Below are 27,225 nucleotides of genomic sequence, written 5' to 3'. Positions count from 1 at the left end.
TCCGAAGGGCATGACGAGGTACTCATAATGTCCGTCACGGGTGTTAAAGGCGGTCTTCCACTCGTCACCCTCACGGATCCGGATGAGATTGTATGTACCTCGCAAGTCCAGCTTTGTAAAGATGGTAGCTCCGCTAACTCTGTCAAAGAGCTCAGTAATCAGGGGTAAAGGATAACGGTTCTTGATGGTAATGTCGTTCAAACCTCTGTAGTCGATGCACGGCCGCAGACCACCATCTTTCTTTTTTACAAAAAAGAAGCCTGCGCCGGCTGGAGAAGAAGAAGGTCGAATGAACCCCTTTGCTAGGTTCTCTTTAATATATTCCTCCATAGAATGCGTCTCAGGCAGAGACAACGGATAAGTTCGGCCTCGAGGTGGAACCTTCCCTGGAACGAGATCAATCGGACAGTCCCATTCTCTATGAGGAGGAAGGATATCAGCAGAAGCTTTACTGAACACATCCGTGAAATCTTGATATGGAGGAGGTGGAACATCAGACGACCTGGGGGAGGAAGAACAGACAGGCAATACTTTAAACAAACATGTCTCAGCACAGGAGGAACCCCATGCCAGGATTTGCGTAGTCGTCCAATCAATTGTAGGATTGTGAAGACGGAGCCATGGAAGGCCCAGGACCACAGGATGTGTGGCACTTGGAATCACTAAAAAAGAAATAAGTTCGGAATGAAGAACCCCCACTCTCAGACGAACTGGTAGAGTCCTTAAAGAAATAACTGCATCAAAAATCTTGCTGCCATCCACGGCAGTTAAAGAAATGGACGAAGGAAGTCTCTCGGTGGGTAGGGACCACCGTTTAACATAGGCTTCGGTAATAAAGTTCCCAGCTGCTCCGGAATCAAGGAGGGCAATGACGTTCCGATAACGTTGAGCAACTTGAAGCGAGACTGGGAGATTACAATCTTGAGGAGATGGAGAGGAGATCATTACTCCTAGCCGGCCCTCTCCTTGGCGAGCTAGGATTTGGAGTTTCCCGGACGTTTGGGACAGGCATTAATGGTGTGAGACGGAGCTGCACAATAGAGACAGAGAAACTCGGAGAGACGTCTTCGGCGCTCAGCAGGAGTTAAACGGGAACGGCCAAGTTGCATGGGCTCATCTTTAGATGGTGACTGTTGACGAGGAGGAGGAGCAGAAGATTTTGGAGCAGATGATCTTCCACGCTCAGTTGCTCTCTCTCTGAAACGTAAATCAACTTTCGTGCAGAGTGAGATTAGCTCATCTAACTTAGAAGGTAAGTCTCTGGTAGCTAACTCATCTTTAATACGCTCAGATAAGCCATGCCAGAATGCAGCATACAGGGCCTCGTCGTTCCATGCCAGTTCGGATGCCAGGATCTGGAACTGTATCAGATATTGTCCTACAGTACGTGACCCCTGGCGTAAACGGAGAATCTCGGATGAAGCTGAGGTTACCCGGCCTGGCTCGTCGAAGATGCGCCTGAATGTTGACACGAAGGCAGTGTAGGAAGATAGCAGGGTGTCGGACCTCTCCCATAACGGTGATGCCCAATCAAGGGCTGAGCCACTGAGAAGAGAAATAATGTAGGCAATTTTTGTACGGTCACTGGGAAAATTGCCAGGTTGTAGCTCAAACTGAATCTCACACTGGTTGAGAAATCCCCTGCAGAATCTTGGAGATCCGTCAAATTTTGCTGGCGTTGGAAGATGAAGACGTGGAGCAGAAATGGGTAAGGTGGGTGGGGTTATAGCTGGAGTCACTGTGGTTGACGCACCAGATGCGCCTGATCCACGGAGAGTTGTCTGAATCCCATCCAGCCGAGTAGAGAGATCCTGGAGACAGCGGATGATGTGGCCCTGTGCAGCCTCCTGATGTTCTAGTTGGGCTGCCAGTTCTTGCATCGGCCTGGCCGCTTGATCCTGGTCTCCGGCTGGATTCATTAGGTCAGTGCTTACTGTCACAACTGAGGGCCTTAGCTGATGGGAGGCAGCCTCAGTTGTAGGGGCTGAGATGTACCGGAACCTGGGAGGTTGTATCAGACCCCTGGACATGTAAGTAACATGAATAATAACTGCCCGAAGGCGTGACCACGACAACTTGGATAAAAGTCAATGATGTTTATTATGACAACTCCGCAACACAGCAGCAGTAAAAGAAAACGTAAAAGTCAGCAAATAATAAATACAGTTCCTGGGTACTACAGGATGGCAGGAGCCACAGGGCACTGGTAGTGTGAGATAGTTCTTATGATCTTCTAGATGGAAAGTCCTTACCAGGCCCGACTGTAGCAATGGAGATAACCCAGGATTGTGCCAGCTGGTGTTCCAGGAAAAGCTGGGTTGCTGAAGGTAAAACAGCTGCTGTGGATACTGGCTGGAACCAGACTGTTGTTAGCACGGAGTGGATACTGGCTGGAACCAGTTAAATAATAGATGAACTTGGGAGCGATGAAATATGAACTGAAATGTAGAACTTGAGAGCGGAGAAATAATAATACCGGTGGAGAGTGGTAAAGTGTAGAAAGGACACCGGCCCTTTAAGGGAAGCTGTACTCTGCTGAAAGCTGAGCTGGAAGCAGGTAATGTTGTAGCTGGAAACAGATGAATCCACAATGGATTGGAGAGTCAGGCTACACCGCAGGTGGAATGCTGGTGCGGGTCTCTATGGTGGAAGTCTTGAGACAGGAGCTGGAACCTGGAAGACAATCACAGGAGAGAGACAAACAGGAACTAGGTTTGACAACCAAAGCACTGATGCCTTCCTTGCTCAGGCACAGTGTATTTATACCTGCAGCAAGGAAGGGATTGGCTAGGCAATTATGCAGATTATCAATACTGAGAACAGATTGGTGGAAATGATCAGCTGACAGAATCCAAGATGGCTGCGCCCATGCAGACACTTGGAGGGAAGTTTGGTTTGTAATCCATGTGGTAATAAAAACAGTAATGGCGGCGCCGGCCACCGGAGACAGGAGACGCCAGGCTGACAGATGCACATCCAACCACGCGGACACAGCGGAGGCCGCGGCTGACGTAATCGCCACTCAGACACTCTGCATGCAGAAGTTCAGGGACGGCGGCGGAGGCCGCGGGAGACGCCATGCCAGGTGTAATATGGTGTTTACTGTGACAGCGTCCCAGAGTGACAGGAGAGGATACAGGAATGTACACATCAGGATAACAGATGGGATCCGGTCCTGGAGCGCTGAGCCAGCCTTAGGAGGCATCTGATGGGTAAGAAATGGCGTCCAGATACCCGGATCGTGACACCCATGTTTTTCAAAACTGATGCATTCATATGGTATGCAGTTGCTTTCCGAACAATCAGGATGCCAGTGATCAGAAGAGTGGCATTGAAATTCTGACACCATTCAGAATCCCGATGATGGAATCCCATTGGCCACAATCCCAAAAATAAATATGAGGGGGAGTTTTAGGGATAGGTGGCGGGAGGGGAGGTTAGCCTCTAGGGGGAGGGCTAAGCTGCAGGAGGGGAGGGTTAGTGTTAGGCTGCAGGGAGGGAGGGTTAGAATTAGAGGGAGGGAAAAGGGTAACTTATCAAAATGTGTTGTGAATTCTGACCATCAGGATAGCACTGTCAGTATTCTGACCATCGGCATCATGACTGTCGGGATCCCATACTCAACCCATTCAGATCAGGAAATACAGTATATTATGTGGAAGTTTGCCAAACTGCATGCAAACTGCTGTTTTTTAGTAAAAAACAATAATCATAACTCAGATAGGCAAGTTAGGTCAATCCACATGCTGTCCCAGATATCTGCTTGTCAGAGTGAAGAGAAATTAATAATTTGTTAAAAAAACCAAAAAAAAGCCATTTTATACAAGCTTAGTATACTCATTATTGAGACAATTTCTCTATGTGCACGACATAAAAATGATCAGATACCCACTACTAGAGAATACCTGCCCAATGCTGAGCAATACTAGGCCCTCCTGGTACCACTATCATGGAAAACATGATAAAAAATTCAAAATAGAGCACAATCTTGTTGTACTAAGGATCCAAGCTTGCACAGGGGCGTAAGTGCCACTGTAATAATAATAATAATAATAATAATAATAATAAATAATAATAATAATAATATTTATATAGCATTTTTCTCCTAATAGCACTCAAAGTGCTTTACAATTGTCTTTACAGCTCAAAATACAAAACAAGCTCAACAGTAGATATTAGTGATATTAGTGAAATGTGTGAGTAAATAGGTTAGTCTTTAGTCTATTTTTTAGGGATCCTAGAGTGGCAGCTTCTCACACTGTGCGGAGAAAAGAGTTCAGGTAGAGTCGGAGCCACAAAAGTGAAAGCTCGACCCACAGATAAATTCTGGGAGATTCTAGGTACTGTTAATAGTCCCTCATCTACAGATCATAGTAATCGAATGGATTCAGTAAGGATTCAGAAGATGCTTCAAGTACCTGGGCCCTGGTCATGTAGAGCTTTGAAAGTGAGTAAGCCAATCTTAAAAATGATTCGCCATTTTACAGGTAGCCAGTAAAAGGAGTAGAGAATGGATGTTATGTGGCTGGAATGGGGCTGGTTAGTTAATAGTCTGGCAGTTGCGTTTTGTACCATCTGCAAGCAGTGCAACTCTTTTTTGTTTATCAAATACATGACTATTAGTGCCCCCATTGCTAAGTGCAATAGTGCTACTGTTGTTAAATAAAAAAAGTGTCCCAGTAGAACTTAATACTGTAAGCAAAATGCCCATCGGGTTCAACCTGTATCGGTATTAAGCAGTGCATATTATAATGCACCAGCCAAAATAATGGTTTCGTAGATATTGACAACTATATTTTGTATCACTCCCATATACATAATGTCAATATATTAAATTCTATAGCCTTGGATGCGTTTTTCAGCTAGAAAACTGTCCAATCCGTTTTTAAATGCATTTAAAGAGTCTGCCATTATTATCTTCTTTGGCAGGGAGTTCCAAATCCTTATTGTCCTTACAGTGAACAACCCTTTCCTATGTTGTGTACGGATTTTCTCTCCTCTAGCCTCAGTGAGTGCCCATGTGTCCTATACAGAGATTTATTAATAAACAAATCCCCTGCTAACTCTTTGTATTGACCCTTTACATATTTGAAGATATTAATAATGTCTCCTCTTCGTCTCTTCTTTTCAAGGGAATACAAATTTAACCTAGTAAGCCTTTCCCAATACTACAGTGTCTCTAACCCTTTAATCAGTTTAGTAGCGCGCCTTTGAACTTTTTCGAGCTCCCTGATATCTTTTTTATAATATGGTGCCCAGAATTGAACACAATATTCCAGATGCGGATGCACCAATGATCTACACAGAGGCAGGATTACAGCGGGGTCCCTTGACTCAATACCCCGTTTTATGCACGCAAGGACTTTTCTTGCCTTCTTTGCTGCATTTTTACATTGTGTACTGTTATTAAGCCTATTATCTATGAGCACCCCCAAATCTTTTTCCACCACAGTTACCCCTTTCTTTTCCCCATTTAGAGTGTAGGATACAAGTTTGTTTCTAATCCCAAAGTGCATAACTTTTCATTTTTCAATATTGAATCTCATTCCTCATTTAAACGCCCAAGTTTCAAGTTTAAGAGACTCCACATCGATTTCTGAATTAATTACCATACAGTTTAGCATCATCTGCAAAGATTGACACTGTGCTTACCAGACCCATTCCTAGATCATTAATAGCGGGCCAATTACGGACCCTTGTGGTATTCCGCCCAGCTGGAGAACATCCCATTAACCACTACTCGTTGTACCCTGTTATCTAGCCAATTTCCTATCCATGTACTAATAGTATTTCCTAGTCCAAGTTCCCTTAGTTTGATAATCAGTCTCCTGTGAGGCACTGTATCGAAGGCTTTTGCAAAATCTAAAAAGACCACATCCACTGCTTTACCCTGGTCGAGATTATCGCTCACTTCCTCGTAGAAGCTAATTAAGTTAGTTTGACACAATCTGTCCCTCACAAACCCATGCTGACTATTGCTAATAAACGTAGAATTCTGCAGATAATCCTCTATGCTATCCCTCAAAATTCCTTCCAATATTTTACCCACATAGAGGTTATAATAACTGGTCGATAGTTCCCAGGATGATTTTTAGATCCATTTTTAAATAATGGCACTACCTCAGCTATACGCCAATCTCTTGGTACATTACCTGATCTAAAGGAACTATAGAAAATCGAGTATAAGGGTTTTGCTAGCTGAGCCCTAAGCTCCATAATAACCCTCGGGTGAAAGCCATCTGGGCCTGGTGATTTATTAATCTTTATGTTGCTTAGTCTCTCCAGGACTAATTCCTCACTTAAACAAGTATCTAGCCACAAATCATTATCATCTCTGTCGTTATGCACTACTGTCACTGTCTGATCCTCCCTGGTGAATACTGATGAAAAAATTGTTCAGTATATTCGCTTTTATTTTGTCATAGTTTATCAAGGCTCCCAGTTCATCTTTTAATGGACCTACATTCTCCTTTTTTAACCTTTTACTGTTTATGTATTTATAAAACTTTTTAGGATTGGCTTTACTCTCTATAGCTATTTGCTTTTCGTTTACAATTTTAGCTGCTCTAATTACCTTTTTGCATCTTTTATTGCATTCCTTGTAATACTGGAATACCTCTTCCCCTCCAATTGATTTAATTGCATTGAAAGCACGCCTCTTATTAGCCATTTCTTTTTTGACCACCTTATTAAGCCACATTAGTTTGTGTTTACTACTCCTGCGTTTATTGCCCATGGGAATGAATTTGTGAATATTGCTATCAAGCAACCCTTTTAAAGCATCCCACATTTCCGAAGAGTCCTTACCATGAAACAAAACAGCCCAGTCAATGTTGTTTAGTGCCTGCCTCAGCATATTGAAGTTAGCTTTTCTAAAGTTTAATGTTTTGGTTGATCCCTTATAGCTTTGTTTTTTTAAACTAATGTCGAATTAGATCATATAGTGGTCACTGTTTCCCAAGGTCTCCCCAACTGTAATGTTTGATGTAATGTCCACATTATTGGTAATAACTAGGTCTAGAATATTATTACCTCTGGTTGGGTCCTCGACAAATTGAGACAAGTACTGATCCTTTAATGTGTTTAGAAACCTGCTGCTCCTAGCTTTTATACACGAATCGTTACTCCAATTTATATCACACACACACACACACACACACACACACACACACTAGTCCTCTTACATGGAGCGGCTGCCTGCACTACTCAGCAGTGCTCCACCCCCCCTCTCAGTCCCGGCCGGCAACTTATGATATTCACTGCCTCCTCCTCACCCCCGTCATGCTCCCAGCGCCTCATTAACGCAGCGCACACCACACTTCCGGCTCCCAATGTCTCCCTACCGCCATGCACTCACTCACTCAAGCAGCTCCCGGGCCCCGGTAATCGGCCCTCCACCTTACCCCCAGAAACAGATCTTGGCTCCCGGCTCCTCTCTAATGTGTTCATCCTGCTCCCTGCAACCGGCACCGGCACTTCCGGTTCCTGGACGGCGTCACACACACAGCATCTCCACCTCCACACAGTGTTTCCTCTTCCTCCTGGTGTAACTGTCAACTCCAAATTCTGCAGCATCTCCTCCTAAATAAATATTGATACAAATAGGATACATTAACTGCGCTTGTACCCTTAATAAATGGGTGTTATGATATATGATATGTGTTATGTGATACTAATAGGAAGTTGTGTAGGGGATTAGTTCACAACCCCAATATGGCATTTTAAAGAAATATATTGTGTATTCCCAAAATATTGAGATTATGGTGCGTGTGTGTGTGTGTGTGCGCGCGCGTATATCCTTGCTGCTGTGTGTTGTGTTGTAGAGTATACTAGATAAAAATAGTATACTCAATATTTTAAATAGGATATATTTGTGTTTCAAAAGATACAAAATATCACTAAATATATAAATTGAACATACAAAAATTTTGCTCTGATCCATTCATACAGTCATATAAATGGATCAATTTTTGTTGAAGACACAATGGACCTGAGTCACATGCAGCTCCGTATGTCGTCACATTTGCAGTGCAGATTGTTAACTAAAGGTATGCTAAAACAACTGTATGCATGTCTTCTTATATGCATACATCTTGCCCCACTCCCGTATTTTCCTTCCACATTAGTATCAGCACTTGCTGTATACATACCCTATCTTGGCTGCAAGAATTAGTAGAATTTGCCTAGATGACACCCAGAAACACTCACTTGAAGCTCAGTGTGAACATGAGTGAAACACATTGGGAGGACAACATATAATACAGACTTTACATCAGTTACCATGACTGCTGTGGGAAAGACTCTTAGCACTGTGCATACTGTAATAACTTAGAGATGTGGAACAAGCTTATCTTATAACCAATGAGAGACAGAGCCTACTACAAAGTAAAAATGTTAGTATGATAGGGACCTATTCTTATTACACCAATTACCAGTCAGAGCTAGCTTACAATAATCTCTTATATACTACTGTAGGATGCTGCTAAGTCAGATATTTTGATACACAAAGAACTGCATGCATGTCTATTCCAGTACCCTTCCTGTTTCCTAGTAGTAAATAACCACAAGATAGTCTTTAATCTTGGAAAAGATGCAGAAAGGGAAAAGACACCTGTGACTGACTTTGCATGAGGTCTTCTGTGTTCTCCATAAAATGTATCAAGTTATATGAATAATTCAAGGTGAAAAATATGCTTTGTGTTTTCAATGAACTTATTTGTTAATATTTTACTAATTTGTGAAATATAGATTTATCTTAACCTAAACAAGTACAATATATTAACTAGAATGCACTGCAAAATGAGGAAGCAAAGATACACACACACTATGTACTCAGTGCTTTAGGAATACAAAGTATTTTTGTTTAGAATAAATTATTATAGCCCCTTGAAGAGTAATCTTGCCTCCCATTTAAAAAAAAACAACTAAAATCTTATTTCTGTTTTAGTCCAAAGTGTACAGATGGATATTCCATGTGGGGAACTAAATAAAATCTATAGAGAGAAAGGGCCACTATTTAATTGCTGGGCAACCAATAATGAGCAAACTTTTACAGTATCTGTCATTGGCTGAGTAGTGTAAAAGTAACTGTCAGACAGGTTCGTTATGCTTTTATTATGCACAAAACCCTGAAATAGGTCTGAACTTTTCATTATTCTCATTTAGACAAGGTTACTGAAAACAGACATAATTAAATAACTATTAATTGATAACACCATGGGGAACTTGGATGTGAAGAAGTCAAGAGCTTATAAAAATAACTTTATGATACAGAACATTCTTTGAGTGTTTCAGTCTAAAAGCTTTTATAATATCAGTTTACACCATTTGAGAAATTTCAGAAAGATTTTATGTCTTCAATTGATTGTTTTGTTATTTTTTTAGGTAATTGTATAAGAGTGGGTTATTTTGGAAATACTTGAACACACACTCCCTTTTGCATGTGACAATGCGTTTTTGGGGACAAGCTTATTGTAAAACTGGTGTTACTTTTATACAAATGTATACAATAGTGGATTTAACACTAGCAATGCTGTATTTGAACTTTTTTTCAATTGAATTTTGCTAGACTGAGAGGCTTACACTTGTTTGTTGTACTATCATAATTATTATCATTTTTTATTATTATTTGTGTAGGGCTGTCACAGCCACCCTGAACCCAAATTGTGAACATTAATCTCAAATTCACTGTTAAATGTTCTATGTTCATAGCTCACAGTTGGAACACATTCTAATAAGCTATATGCTTGATTAAACTTAAATGGCACATTATTTCCTTTCAGCTTAAAGTTCTAGATTTCCATTGTTATGAAATATTTATAAAAATACTTGCATACAATGTAGCCTTTTAGTTCAATCAAGCTCTAACATTTTTCTTACTGGCTTGAACTAAGTTAAACTTGTTATCCTTGATCAACTTTAAAGTTGTTATTGCTCAGTTGGAGAAACATGTTTGGAGTGTTATTAACATTGGACCACTCAAATTTGTAGCATCTCAAATATTCATAATTTTAGGTATTCTATAGTAAATAACATACTGTAATTGTTTATCCTACAGCATGATTTGTATGTTCAAAAAGACCAACAAATATAATAATTGTAAAGCATATATGCTGCGCTATATAAGAAACTGTAAATAAATAATAATAGGTCACATTCTTAGAGAGGTTGTCAGCTTTTCACAAGTCCCTGACTTACATATAGTAGAATCTATTTTGCAAAAGATTCTGGTTTACAGCAATTAGCTGGTGATTTGCAAATAGCTTTATGTAAGATAATGCAAATTGCTAGAAATAATCTTTTTTAAAAATGCAATGGTGCGAGTCATTGTCCCAATATTTGAAGAGTTGAAGGTACAATGGGCAATAGCTTGCTTTTTCTAAAGTTGCTAAAAATGTGTCAGAAAAAATAGCAAAACAACAGAGGTACCTATGTCCAGCAATAAAACTTGCTTAAAGTAAATAATTTGAAAAGCATATCCCCAAAGTGTAGTACATCTGAAAATCTAGATTGATAGGGCAAAATCAGGACAAAGAGTTTGGAATCTTTGTGAAATTTGGCTGCCAAAGCCTATTGCTGACAGTAGCAATTTTAGAGGTACTCATTGCTACTTGTTCCCTGTGTTAAAGTCAAAAATTAAATTGAAAGGACTATAATAACTATCAGCACTTTCTGTATCTCTTTAAAATATATCTATTATTTCCCTTATATGTGGAATTTCACATGTCTATTCATTATCATAACTGTATATATTGATGTTTATCCTTATTTGAATCTGCATGTGATGATTCACATTGAATTATGTAATTACTGCATATCAGCAGCTCAAATAAATGTAATATTGTATACAATGTCTGTACACCCCTTTTAAAATAATTTTGTCATGTAATGTTTGTATGTCCCTGCCTCACATTTTTTCATCTCCAGATGTGTCAATCTACATCTAGCCTCTCTGCAATGTTAAACAGCTCTTGTAGTGGGAAGCAGTTAAAATATCGCCAGTCAGGATTTCAACAGGCAGTGAAATGCCACCACTGGAATACCAGTAACACAGTCTATTCTCCCTCTCTGGGTGTCCATGACACCCACAGAGGAGAGAATATTACCTGTGTCGAGTACAGTGAGCCACCGGGCCCGTAGCGTAGTGAGCATACCAAACCCGCAAGTGGCTTTCTAGCACTCGCCATGCTGCCGGCATTCTGGCAGATGGGATCCCACTGTCGGGATCATGGCAGCCGGTATCCCAATCGCCAGTAATTTGTATGTATCCCCTTGTAGTCACACCATGCCATGGTGTGACTTAATGTCACTGAGCATCTTTCCACGCAACTTTTTCCATTAAAATGCAAATAGGATGCACAAGCAGCTTTTACACCATACTGGAAGAGAAAGGAAATCCAGTATGGGATACTCTTTAGGGGAACAGTGAAGCTCATTCAGGAGCCAACCACACAGATAAATGAAAAGATCCAGACCTTTCTGACATTGAGTATACACAGATCCCTACCTGTATTAAATTACTTTATACCCTTTGAACTATTTAAATGTTAGCCTATAAATTGTACCTCAAAGATCCTTGGAAGTCAGAATTGAAGCCTTGTGTTGATATCAACTGAAGGTGTGCTTTGTGTATTGGAGGTACTGTTCTCTATGAATTTGTAAATATACCTTGTTGGACTTTGAAATGCCACTTTGTCATGCCTGAGGGTTGGATTTGGTTTGGATAGGCATTTGTGGATGGAGCTGACACAGAGGGAATATAACTGAATTGAGGAGGCTTTAACCAGATATGGTGCATAGACTTGAAAAAATCATTGGTGTTCTAGCAGTGCCAAGCCTGGAGGCAAATATAATAAAGAATAAAACTTTTATTAAAGAACAACATCCATGATTCACTGTAGTTACTGTATTCTGACAGAAGATACCGGGTTAGCCACAGAAATCATGACTGGAATGAAACTGGATTAGACTGAAGAAGACAAATAACAATAATATCCGGAATGAAACTATATTGGACTGTAGAAGATAAAGTTCAAATAACAATAATATCCAGAATGTAACTGGATTGGACTGTAGTGCTGACCGGGCTTGATCCGGAATCCTGACACTGCTAGTATTAAAGAAAGACACCGTTCGAATAACAATAGCATCCGGAATGGAACCGAAATGGACTAAAGTGCTGACCGGGCTTGATCCAGAATCTTAACAATGATGGTATTGAAGAAAGACACAGTTCAAATGACAATAGCATCCAGAATGCATAAGAGTGCTCACCTGGTTTTATCTGGAATCTTAACACTGGTAGTGTTGCAGAAAGACACAGTTCAAATGACAATAGTATCCGGAATGGAACCGGAACAGATTGGAGTGCTCACCGGGTTTGATCCAGAATCGTAACACTGGTAGTGTTGCAGAAAGACACAGTTCAAATTACAATAGCATCCAGAATGGAACCGGAACGGACTGAAGTGCACACCGGGCTTGATCCGGAATCTTAACACTGGTGGTATTGCGGAAAGACACAGTTCAAATGACAATAGCATCCAGAATGGACTGGATCATACTGAGTAACGGGAATGAGGGAGCTCAGCACAGAGCTGTTACTTCCTGGATAGAGACTGTTGTACTGCCTAATTGGTAATCCCAGGAAGCTGCCTTTATACCTTGCAGTGTGGATTCATTGGATGTAGCAGTCAGCTGACAAAAGAAACTCCAGGATTGGACAATGGAGGATCAGCTGATGGAGTCTAAGATGGCAGCGCCCATGTCCAGACTAGGAGAGAAACTCTAATTAGGCCCAAACACCAAGAAGTGAACACTATGATAAATAGACACTGAAACAATTAAAGACAGCGCTGTGAAGCACTATGCACAGAAGTAGCAGCCGCAGCAGGAGACTTCATGCTGGATCATCTGACTAACCTCTGGGAGCGATGTGTGGATACAGTGCGCACGAACTTCTGCGCCAGACAGGACAGACATCGCATCCGTAAGAAAGTACCTTTAAAAGTCTGGAGTGTGTCACACTTATGCTGTTTGGACTTCCCCATCATTTTATTTTAATAATTATGGGCTTGAGAAAAGGACTCTCAGCCCTCTGCTCACTAATACATGGATTTTTGAATATCAACAAAAGGTGAAAATATAGTATGTGTCACAAAGATAAAAGAATAATTTGTTCCATATCATAAACCATCTGTGTTGATACGACAAAAGTCTTGATTTGGGACTTGAGAATGTGCATAAAAACGACTCTGGGAAGAAAAGGTACAGTAAAAGAATTACATCGTTTAATATATGCTGTGTTTTCAATCAGTAGCGTATCTTGCCACGGGCAAGCAGGACTTTTGCCCGGGGCGCTGCCTCCCGGAGGGCGCATGGCGCCATCCGGAGGGCGCCGCACCAGGGCAAGATCCGCTGCTGCTGTGCCCCCCGCTGCCGCTGACCGCTGTGAAGGGAAACTAGATGCGTACGCATCTAGTTTCCCTTCGTGGAGAGGTCATTTACTGTGCGGTGCGCGATGACTAGAGATGTGCACCGGAAATTTTTCGGGTTTTGTGTTTTGGTTTTGGGTTCGGTTCCGTGGCCGTGTTTTGGGTTCGAACGCGTTTTGGCAAAACCTCACCGAATTTTTTTTGTCGGATTCGGGTGTGTTTTGGATTCGGGTGTTTTTTTTCAAAAAACCCTAAAAAACAGCTTAAACCATAGAATTTGGGGGTCATTTTGATCCCAAAGTATTAATAACCTCAATAACCATAATTTCCACTCATTTTCAGTCTATTCTGAACACCTCACACCTCACAATATTATTTTTAGTCCTAAAATTTGCACCGAGGTCGCTGGATGACTAAGCTCAGCGACCCAAGTGGCCGACACAAACACCTGGCCCATCTAGGAGTGGCACTGCAGTGTCACGCAGGATGGCCCTTCCAAAAAACACTCCCCAAACAGCACATGACGCAAAGAAAAATGAAAGAAAAAAGAGGTGCAAGATGGAATTGTCCTTGGGCCCTCCCACCCACCCTTATGTTGTATAAACAGGACATGCACACTTTAACCAACCCATCATTTCAGTGACAGGGTCTGCCACACGACTGTGACTGAAATGACGGGTTGGTTTGGACCCCCACCAAAAAAGAAGCAATTAATCTCTGCTTGCACAAACTGGCTCTACAGAGGCAAGATGTCCACCTCATCATCATCCTCCGATTCATCACCGTGTACATCCCCCTCCTCACAGATTATCAATTCGTCCCCACTGGAATCCACCATCACAGCTCCCTGTTTACTTTGTGGAGGCAATTGCTGCTGGTGAATGTCTCCACGGAGGAATTGATTATAATTTATTTTAATGAACATCATCTTCTCCACATTTTCTGGAAGTAACCTCGTACGCCGATTGCTGACAAGGTGAGCGGCGGCACTAAACACTCTTTCGGAGTACACACTTGTGGGAGGGCAACTTAGGTAGAATAAAGCCAGTTTGTGCAAGGGCCTCCAAATTGCCTCTTTTTCCTGCCAGTATACGTACGGACTGTCTGACGTGCCTACTTGGATGCGGTCACTCATATAATCCTCCACCATTCTTTCAATGGAGAGAGAATCATATGCAGTGCCAGTAGACAACATGTCCGTAATCGTTGGCAGGTCCTTCAGTCCGGACCAGATGTCAGCATCAGCAGTCGCTCCAGACTGCCCTGCATCACCGCCAGCGGGTGGGCTCGGAATTCTGAGCCTTTTCCTCGCACCCCCAGTTGCGGGAGAATGTGAAGGAGGAGATGTTGACAGGTCGCGTTCCGCTTCACTTGACAATTTTCTCACCAGCAGTTATTTGAACCCCTGCAGACTTGTGTCTGCCGTAAAGAGAGATCCAAGGTAGGTTTTAAATCTAGGATCGAGCACGGTGGCCAAAATGTAGTGCTCTGATTTCAACAGATTGACCACCCGTGAATCCTTGTTAAGCGAATTAAGGGCTCCATCCACAAGTCCCACATGCCTAGCGGAATCGCTCAGTGTTAGCTCCTCCTTCAATGTCTCCAGCTTCTTCTGCAAAAGCCTGATGAGAGGAATGACCTGACTCAGGCTGGCAGTGTCTGAACTGACTTCACGTGTGGCAAGTTCAAAAGGTTGCAGAACCTTGCACAACGTTGAAATCATTCTCCACTGTGCTTGAGACAGGTGCATTCCACCTCCTATATCGTGGTCAGTTGTATAGGCTTGAATGGCCTTTTGCTGCTCCTCCAACCTCTGAAGCATATAGAGGGTTGAATTCCACCTCGTTACCACTTCTTGCTTCAGATGATGGCAGGGCAGGTTCAGGCGTTTTTGGTGTTGCTCCAGTCTTCTGTACGTGGTGCCTGTACGCCGAAAGTGTCCCGCAATTCTTCTGGCCACCGACAGCATCTCTTGCACGCCCCTCTCGTTTTTTAAATAATTTTGCACCACCAAATTCAAGGTATGTGCAAAACATGGGACGTGCTGGAATTTGCCCAGATTTAATGCACACACAATATTGCTGGCGTTGTCCGATGCCACAAATCCACAGGAGAGTCCAATTGGGGTAAGCCATTCTGCGATGATCTTCCTCAGTTGCCGTAAGAGGTTTTCAGCTGTGTGCGTATTCTGGAAAGCGGTGATACAAAGCGTAGCCTGCCTAGGAAAGAGTTGGCGTTTGCGAGATGCTGCTACTGGTGCCGCCGCTGCTGTTCTTGCGGCGGGAGTCAATACATCTACCCAGTGGGCTGTCACAGTCATATAGTCCTGAGTCTGCCCTGCTCCACTTGTCCACATGTCCGTGGTTAAGTGGACATTGGGTACAACTGCATTTTTTAGGACACTGGTGAGTCTTTTTCTGAGGTCTGTGTACATTTTCGGTATCGCCTGCCTAGAGAAATGGAACCTAGATGGTATTTGGTACCGGGGACACAGTACCTCAAACAAGTCTATAGTTGGCTCTGCAGTAATGATGGATACCGGAACCACGTTTCTCACCGCCCAGGATGCCAAGGCCTCAGTTATCCGCTTTGCAGCAGGATGACTGCTGTGATATTTCATCTTCCTCGCAAAGGACTGTTGGACAGTCAATTGCTTGGTGGAAGTAGTAAAAGTCGTCTTACGACTTCCCCTCTGGGATGACCATCGACTCTCAGCAGCAACAACAGCAGCGCCAGCAGCAGTAGGCGTTACACGCAAGGATGCATCGGAGGAATCCCAGGCAGGAGAGTACTCGTCAGAATTGCTAGTGACATGGCCTGCAGGACTATTGGCATTCCTGGGGAAGGAGGAAATTGACACTGAGGGAGTTGGTGGGGTGGTTTGCGTGAGCTTGGTTACAAGAGGAAGGGATTTACTGGTCAGTGGACTGCTTCCGCTGTCGCCCAAAGTTTTTGAGCTTGTCACTGACTTATGATGAATGCGCTGCAGGTGACGTATAAGGGAGGATGTTCCGAGGTGGTTAACGTCCTTACCCCTACTTATTACAGCTTGACAAAGGCAACACACGGCTTGACACCTGTTGTCCGCATTTCTGTTGAAATACTTCCACACCGAAGAGCTGATTTTTTTGGTTTTTTCACCAGGCATGTCAATGGCCATATTCCTCCCATGGACAACAGGTGTCTCCCCGGGTGCCTGACTTAAACAAACCACCTCACCATCAGAATCCTCCTTGTCAATTTCCTCCCCAGCGCCAGCAACACCCATATCCTCCTCATCCTGGTGTACTTCAACACTGACATCTTCAATCTGACTATCAGGAACTGGACTGCGGGTGCTCCTTCCAGCACTTGCAGGGGGCGTGCAAATGGTGGAAGGCACATGCTCTTCACGTCCAGTGTTGGGAAGGTCAGGCATCGCAACCGACACAATTGGACTCTCCTTGTGGATTTGTGATTTCGAAGAACGCACAGTTCTTTGCTGTGCTTTTGCCAGCTTAAGTCTTTTCATTTTTCTAGCGAGAGGCTGAGTGCTTCCATCCTCATGTGAAGCTGAACCACTAGCCATGAACATAGGCCAGGGCCTCAGCCGTTCCTTGCCACTCCGTGTGGTAAATGGCATATTGGCAAGTTTACGCTTCTCCTCCGACGATTTTATTTTAGATTTTTGAGTCCTTTTTTTTACTGATATTTTGTGTTTTGGATTTTACATGCTCTGTACTATGACATTGGGCATCGGCCTTGGCAGACGACGTTGATGGAATTTCATCGTCTCGGCCATGACTAGTGGCAGCAGCTTCAGCACGAGGTGGAAGTGGATCTTGATCTTTCCCTATTTTTGGAACCTCAACATTTTTGTTCTCCATATTTTAATAGGCACAACTAAAAGGCACCTCAGGTAAACAATGGAGATGGATGGATACTAGTATACTTATGGATGACGAGTGACTGACGACACAGAGGTAGCTACAGCCGTGGACTACCGTACTGCGTCTGCTAGTATAGAGATGATAATGATATAAAAAATATATATATATATCACTACTGCAGGTATATATAATATAATGACGGACCTGCTGGACACTGTCAGCAGACTCCTAAACTACTAGTATGAAGAAGATAGAAAAAAAAACAAACCACAGGTAGGTATACAATTATGGACGAGCGCTGACGACACAGAGGTAGCTACAGCCGTGGACTACCGTACTGCGTCTGCTAGTATAGAGATGATAATGATATAAAATATATATATATATCACTACTGCAGGTATATATAATATAATGACGGACCTGCTGGACACTGTCAGCAGACTCCTAAACTACTAGTATGAAGAAGATAGAAAAATAAACCCCACCACAGGTAGGTATACAATTATGGACGAGCACTGACGACACAGAGGTAGCTACAGCCGTGGACTACCATACTGCGTCTGCTAGTATAGAGATGATAATGATATAAAAAATATATATATATCACTACTGCAGGTATATATAATATAATGACGGACCTGCTGGACACTGTCAGCAGACTCCTAAACTACTAGTATGAAGAAGATAGAAAAAAAAACCCACCACAGGTAGGTATACAATTATGGACGAGCGCTGACGACACAGAGGTAGCTACAGCCGTGGACTACTGTACTGCGTCTGCTAGTATAGAGATGATAATGATATAAAAAATATATATATATCACTACTGCAGGTATATATAATATAATGACGGACCTGCTGGACACTGTCAGCAGACTCCTAAACTACTAGTATGAAGAAGATAGAAAAATAAACCCCACCACAGGTAGGTATACAATTATGGACGAGCACTGACGACACAGAGGTAGCTACAGCCGTGGACTACCATACTGCGTCTGCTAGTATAGAGATGATAATGATATAAAAAATATATATATATTACTACTGCAGGTATATATAATATAATGACGGACCTGCTGGACACTGTCAGCAGACTCCTAAACTACTAGTATGAAGAAGATAGAAAAAAAAAACCACCACAGGTAGGTATACAATTATGGACAAGCACTGACGACACAGAGGTAGCTACAGCCGTGGACTACCGTACTGCGTCTGCTAGTATAGAGATGATAATGATATAAAAAATATATATATATCACTACTGCAGGTATATATAATATAATGACGGACCTGCTGGACACTGTCAGCAGACTCCTAAACTACTAGTATGAAGAAGATAGAAAAATAAACCCCACCACAGGTAGATATACAATTATGGACGAGCACTGACGACACAGAGGTAGCTACAGCCGTGGACTACCGTACTGCGTCTGCTAGTATAGAGATGATAATGATATAAAAAATATATATATATCACTACTGCAGGTATATATAATATAATGACGGACCTGCTGGACACTGTCAGCAGACTCCTAAACTACTAGTATGAAGAAGATAGAAAAAAAAACCCACCACAGGTAGGTATACAATTATGGACGAGCGCTGACGACACAGAGGTAGCTACAGCCGTGGACTACTGTACTGCGTCTGCTAGTATAGAGATGATAATGATATAAAAAATATATATATATCACTACTGCAGGTATATATAATATAATGACGGACCTGCTGGACACTGTCAGCAGACTCCTAAACTACTAGTATGAAGAAGATAGAAAAATAAACCCCACCACAGGTAGGTATACAATTATGGACGAGCACTGACGACACAGAGGTAGCTACAGACGTGGAATACCATACTGCGTCTGCTAGTATAGAGATGATAATGATATAAAAAATATATATATATTACTACTGCAGGTATATATAATATAATGACGGACCTGCTGGACACTGTCAGCAGACTCCTAAACTACTAGTATGAAGAAGATAGAAAAAAAAAACCACCACAGGTAGGTATACAATTATGGACAAGCACTGACGACACAGAGGTAGCTACAGCCGTGGACTACCGTACTGCGTCTGCTAGTATAGAGATGATAATGATATAAAAAATATATATATATCACTACTGCAGGTATATATAATATAATGACGGACCTGCTGGACACTGTCAGCAGACTCCTAAACTACTAGTATGAAGAAGATAGAAAAATAAACCCCACCACAGGTAGATATACAATTATGGACGAGCACTGACGACACAGAGGTAGCTACAGCCGTGGACTACCGTACTGCGTCTGCTAGTATAGAGATGATAATGATATAAAAAATATATATATATCACTACTGCAGGTATATATAATATAATGACGGACCTGCTGGACACTGTCAGCAGACTCCTAAACTACTAGTATGAAGAAGATAGAAAAAAAAACCCACCACAGGTAGGTATACAATTATGGACGAGCACTGATGACACAGAAGTAGCTACAGCCGTGGACTACCGTACTGCGTCTGCTAGTATAGAGATGATAATGATATAAAATATATATATATATATCACTACTGCAGGTATATATAATATAATGACGGACCTGCTGGACACTGTTAGCAGACTCCTAAACTACTAGTATGAAGAAGATAGAAAAAAAAACCCCACCACAGGTAGGTATACAATTATGGACGAGCACTGACGACACAGATGTAGCTACAGCCGTGGACTACCGTACTGCGTCTGCTAGTATAGAGATGATAATGATATAAAAAATATATATATATCACTACTGCAGGTATATATAATATAATGACGGACCTGCTGGACACTGTCAGCAGACTCCTAAACTACTAGTATGAAGAAGATAGAAAAATAAACCCCACCACAGGTAGATATACAATTATGGACGAGCACTGACGACACAGAGGTAGCTACAGCCGTGGACTACCGTACTGCGTCTGCTAGTATAGAGATGATAATGATATAAAAAATATATATATATCACTACTGCAGGTATATATAATATAATGACGGACCTGCTGGACACTGTCAGCAGACTCCTAAACTACTAGTATGAAGAAGATAGAAAAAAAAACCCACCACAGGTAGGTATACAATTATGGACGAGCGCTGACGACACAGAGGTAGCTACAGCCGTGGACTACTGTACTGCGTCTGCTAGTATAGAGATGATAATGATATAAAAAATATATATATATCACTACTGCAGGTATATATAATATAATGACGGACCTGCTGGACACTGTCAGCAGACTCCTAAACTACTAGTATGAAGAAGATAGAAAAATAAACCCCACCACAGGTAGGTATACAATTATGGACGAGCACTGACGACACAGAGGTAGCTACAGCCGTGGACTACCATACTGCGTCTGCTAGTATAGAGATGATAATGATATAAAAAATATATATATATTACTACTGCAGGTATATATAATATAATGACGGACCTGCTGGACACTGTCAGCAGACTCCTAAACTACTAGTATGAAGAAGATAGAAAAAAAAAACCACCACAGGTAGGTATACAATTATGGACAAGCACTGACGACACAGAGGTAGCTACAGCCGTGGACTACCGTACTGCGTCTGCTAGTATAGAGATGATAATGATATAAAAAATATATATATATCACTACTGCAGGTATATATAATATAATGACGGACCTGCTGGACACTGTCAGCAGACTCCTAAACTACTAGTATGAAGAAGATAGAAAAATAAACCCCACCACAGGTAGATATACAATTATGGACGAGCACTGACGACACAGAGGTAGCTACAGCCGTGGACTACCGTACTGCGTCTGCTAGTATAGAGATGATAATGATATAAAAAATATATATATATCACTACTGCAGGTATATATAATATAATGACGGACCTGCTGGACACTGTCAGCAGACTCCTAAACTACTAGTATGAAGAAGATAGAAAAAAAAACCCCACCACAGGTAGGTATACAATTATGGACGAGCACTGACGACACAGATGTAGCTACAGCCGTGGACTACCGTACTGCGTCTGCTAGTATAGAGATGATAATGATATAAAAAATATATATATATCACTACTGCAGGTATATATAATATAATGACGGACCTGCTGGACACTGTCAGCAGACTCCTAAACTACTAGTATGAAGAATATAGAAAAATAAACCCCACCACAGGTAGGTATACAATTATGGACGAGCACTGACGACACAGAGGTAGCCACAGCCGTGGACTACCGTACTGCGTCTGCTAATATAGAGATGATAAAGATGATAGAGATGAACAAAAAAAATATAACACTACTGCAGGTAAATATTTATATAATATAATGAATGACGGACCTGCTGGACACTGTCAGCAGAATGCGTTTATAGAATAAAAAAAAAAAACACCACAGGAGTGTTTAACTTTTTCAGGCAGACAATATATTGGTGGTCACTGGTCAGTCACACTGGCAGCAAAAGTGTGCACTGTACTCCTGCTATAACTGCACCCCAGTCTCCCCCACAATTCAGCTGTGTGAGCAGTGAGCACTCAGCACAGTCAGATATACATAGATGATATTATCAGCACACTGAGGCTGAGCACAGATATGGTATGTGACTGTGTATCGTTTTTTTTCAGGCAGAGAACGGATTATATTAAATAATAAATAAAACTGGTGGTGGTCACTAGTAACTATCAGCAAAACTCTGCACTCTGAGTACTCCTAATGCTCCCCAAAATTACTAAGTTAGTAGTAAATCAACTCAAGTGTCTCTATCTTTTCTAACGGAGAGGACGCCAGCCACGTCCTCTCCCTATCAATCTCAATGCACGTGTGAAAATGGCGGCGACGCGCAGCTCCTTATATAGAATCCGAGTCTCGCGATAGAATACGAGCCTCGCGAGAATCCGACAGCGGGTTAACCGAGCAAGGCGGGAAGATCCGAGTCTGCCTCGGACCCGTGTAAAAAAGGCTGAAGTTCGGGGGGGTTCGGATTCCGAGGAACCGAACCCGCTCATCTCTAGCGATGACGTCATCGCGCACCGCACATTTCAGCGCTACAGTAGTCTGTACAGGGGGAGTAAATGACCACGCCCCATGTACGAAGTCACGCCCCCCTATTGACGCCCGGGGCACACAGAGCCCCAGAACCGGCCCTGTTTTCAATAGTACTCATTTCTTTATACAGTGTATTTACAGTACATTTCCAAAAGACTTAAACAATTTAATAGAATAGCTAAAACCTGTATAGTCTCTTACATGTTTTGAAAAAATATCTGAGTTAATTGTACCAAAAAAAAGAATTGTGTTTACAAAACTGGATGTTTGTTGTGTGTATGGCACTCATGCTACCATATAAAAAGGAAATTGACCCTGGTGAAAAAGCAATTGCATTAAATATACAGTATTTGGTATATGTTAATGCCTGCAGGAAGATACTATATAGATATGGTAATAAAGTGTTTGAAGCAAAAAAGAAAGAGAAACATTAGGCTCTTAATAACAATACTTAACTACTTCATTGATAATGTTTCCCTCCAAAACTATTTATATTTGTTTTATTTAATGTAGTTTAAAAAGTATTTTTTTAATATATTTATATATTAAATTATGCACATCTGCAGAACAGACCTCCTCGTCAAATATTGAGGGACAGTAAGGGGTGGCCTGGTCGCATGTGGCTTGACAATGCCACTTCAGTGGTTAAAAGCTTTAAAGCCATAAAAAGGGGAACAAAACATTGCACCCTAATTATGTCAGTTAAAAGCTTAAATGGAAAAAAGTAAAAGGAAAGTATAACTTTCTAGTAGCAGCATATGGTTAGCTAGGTTTATTTAAAGGTCAAAATATGTTGTGAATGTAGCTAAATATTGTGAGAAGTGGTCAAAAATGACTAAAGAACGTGTGAGATCTTTTCCTATTGCTGGTACTTTTGACATAGATGTTTTCAAAAATGTGAGTTATAAAATATGAAGCTTACTGTAAATACTGAACATCTAGAAATCTAGCAATGGGAATATAAGCAGTGGAGAGTTCAATTACAAACCAGTAACAAGGAAGTTGGTGCATACACCAAGTGCCCATCCTCCTCCATATAATAATGTGAATTTTAAAAATTGTATCCTGTGTTAGATGTTACAATATGTAAGGAGACTCCAGAGAAACAAGATGAATCCTCCTTAGTAAAAGCAGTGTCACAAGTATTACAATTGTACAAGAACTCAGAGAGCTATCAAAGGTCAGAGTACAGACATTTACAGTATTCTCAAATCACAGTGAATAACAGTGGATACCCTTAAGGAGTCCACCACTGAACACAACAACAATACAGCAAAAACTAAGGAGAAACCTAACACTAAATTGATGGCTGTAGGCATACTAGCTTTGAAGGAAACACTATTCCATACATTCAAGAGGTCGGTGAAAACTCCTTTGATTTTCAATAGGCTGCAGATTTTTATATTTTTTGTGCACTAGAAGATTATCCAGTTATTATTAAAGAAACATGGTCACAACCGTAATGGTGCAATACATAGTTAAGTACAACAGGGCATGTCATGTGAAACTGTAACATGCCTTCCTTAGATAACAATAAGAATCCATGCTTATATCGACAATATGGGAGGGACACCTAAAGCTCACATACAGATGTGTCCTCATACAGCTAACCTCAATACGCCATGCAGCAGGAAATGCCTTCCACGAGTGAACTGACAAGTCATGTGCAACTCCGCTATTTTTAATTAATTAATTACCAGTAATTTATATAGTGAACACATATTCTGCAGTGCTTTGCAGAGAAAAATTGTCCATTTGCATCAGTCCCTGCCCCAGTGAAGCTTACAATGTACAGTATATTACCTACCACAGTAAATTACCACACACATTCATGCTAAGGTTATTTTTTGTGGGGATCCAACTAATATGCCAGAATATTTTTGGATTGTGGGAGGAAACCAAAGAACTCAGAGGAAACCTACACAAACTAAAGTAGAATATACAAACTCCACACAGTTAGGGCCATGGTGGGAATCTAACCCATGACCTCAATGCTGTGAGGCAGTAATGCTAACCACTATTAGTGTTCACTCTTGGATACTTTTAGGGCAGGGTGCTGATTACTGAGCAGGGCACATTTTTTATGTGTTGCTTTGCGCACAAAGCATAGCACACATGTTTATAGTTTTTATACATATATATTTCCCCTTAATGTATCATATACAACATCTGTACTGAGAAAAAACACTGTATATGTCCAGTCTTCTTAAAAGAATGGTTGTAGCATATACATAATAAGTAGACAATAATAATCCTCCAGTGCTGAAGTGGTTATAATCCTTATGTGTTATAAAACAGAAAAGTTAAGCAGAGGGTTAAAATATATATGTAAAAAAATAAGTCTGTTCTTCTACTATTGAAATAGCATAAGCAGTACAGGCTCGCTGCTTACCCTGTTCTTTCCCTTTTTATCAGAGTGGTGTTATGCAGGCAGCCACAGCAGTTATGTCATTCACAGTCCCTCCTCTGTGATCCATTTCACTAAGGATAAAAATTGTGTCCCAATTTCAGAAGTTAGCAAGGAGTAGACAACTACACTGTAACATACACTCTGACTGTTGCATTCTGTATACAATGGGGAAATGTATGGTCCTGCAGGGTGCACTGAAAAAGGGCAGGGTGCTTTTTAACATTTAAAAAATGGGCAGGGTTCAGCAGCCTGCTGAAATAACCTATTGTGAACACTTCACTACACAATCCATACTGCTATGCAATATGACTAGAATGCATCAGGAGATTGTGCTGATTAATTTGATTTGCAACTGTTGTATATATGTGCAAAACAGGCTTAGGGCTGGTGCAAGCTCCGATACTAATGAGAACTGTAGCATATCTGGAAATAAAAACAGTATATTGAGTGGCTTCCCTCTTGTAGCCACATGGATCCTAGGATTTGCCTATGGAAACTTGCATTATGTAAATCAGGATTACACAGTTGAATATCTGTGTGTGACATAGTCTGTATAAGGAACACATATATACAAAAGTCACATGTCAAATGAATCTACATAGTCTTCTGGTGCATCCTAATCACACCTTGCTCTGTCTAAGATGCATTTTCAGCAAAATAGACGCCAAAAATATGTCTCATGCTAACAGTATCTCATGGGACTCTTTAGCAAGACTACAGCAAAAATGTACGAGGACACATCTGTAGAAATAAAATGGTATTGGTTGTAAACATATGTGAGTGAGTTTTAGGCAATTGGCAATAATGAATTAAAACTCAAAGTTGAACTGTTTGCCCAGTTATCAAAAGGTTGCAGCAACAAGGGATTTCAATTAGAATAATAAAGTACAGTCAATATTTCAATCTTGCCTAATAAATAGTGTGGAGAGGCACTAGCACAAGACCTAAAGGGGTAAATAAAGTAGTCCAGAGCCTTTTCACCATCATTTCAAATCCAGCTGTCATCTTCATGTAAATGTATTCTTCACACTTTACTTTCATTGACCTCTGCTCTGCTTTCTTCTCTGTACAGTACCTCTTCATCCTGTCAGTTTCTCTTTACTTTAACCTTTATCAGGGTACAATAGTTCATTGACAGCTCAAATATTTTCTCTCAAGTTTTACATGACTATTTGAACCATTAAACCTTGCAATGGTTCTGTCCTAATACAATATACGAATGACTGGGTTATGTTAGGATTCTTTGACATCCTCCAAATATGAAATAAAAAAAAATGTTTGTTTCATCTCTCACAAACAGGATAAAAAGTTTTATAAGGATAAGCTAATGCAATGTCAAATGAAATAAAAAAAAACTTGAACCAAGGTCTGAGACTTTTTTCTCCAGACAAAATACAGGAAATACAAAATGTGACACTGCTGCTATACCAACAAGAAACACCAACCTTCTTAGGCATGTGTGGGTATTGTAGGAAATGGGAAGCCAGAATTCTCTATTCTGGCATTACCACTACAGGAGCTGGTCTGAATACTGAATACACTGAACAAGCCATTATTATATTAAGGGAAGTCTAAGACTCCTGCATTGTGCATACCAGATAAAGAAAAACTGCTTGATCTATACTGCACAAAGGCTGTTCATTGTGAAGGAGTCCTAACACAAAAATATTGAGTTGCTAAGAGACCAATAGCATACTATAGTGTGCAATTGGACACTGTGGTAAGATCATTCCCTACTGTACATGCTTAAGAGCTGCTGCTCTTCTCATTAGCAACAATAAAATGTAAAATTAGGACATTATTTAGTAATACATGAATCACATGAAGTATCTGCTCTTCTAAATTTGGCACAAACTAGACATGTCTCATCAGCAAGAGTCACAAAATGGGAGTTGGCCTTTATGTCACCGGGAAATATAATAATATAATAAATCATGCAAATTACTAAACATATACTGTATATATCTCATAAGATGCAGATGGTGGAAAACGTATATAGTTAAAGAAAGTTTTAGTACTGCAGTTACACAGACATGCATGATTTCATAGAACATTGAAATCAGACTTTTACATTAACTTTAGACCATGTAGAGTTGACTTTTTGCATTGATAGTAGGTATCATATGCAGAATAACACAAGAGAACTATGCAAAAGGATGTGCTGTTGTAGATGACAATGGTATAGTAGAAAATGAACCTGTTGGGTCACTCCACTCAGCTAACTTTAAGAGAGCAACTGAATTTGCAGAGGTTAAGTCAGCTAATATTTATACTGACTTATGTATGCTTTTGGTGCCGTACATGATTTTGGGGCCCTATGGTACCTTAAAAATTTCTTGAGAGCAGCAGAAAAACCAATATCACATTCAGAACACATACAAGTGGTGACACTGTCACAATGAATAGCATATTGGAAACCTACACAATTGGTTTCGGTATGGTGACTGCCGGT

Source organism: Pseudophryne corroboree, chromosome 4 (assembly GCF_028390025.1).
Source record: "Pseudophryne corroboree isolate aPseCor3 chromosome 4, aPseCor3.hap2, whole genome shotgun sequence".
Taxonomy (NCBI): Eukaryota; Metazoa; Chordata; class Amphibia; order Anura; family Myobatrachidae; genus Pseudophryne; species Pseudophryne corroboree.
This window is presented reverse-complemented; position numbering follows the sequence as displayed.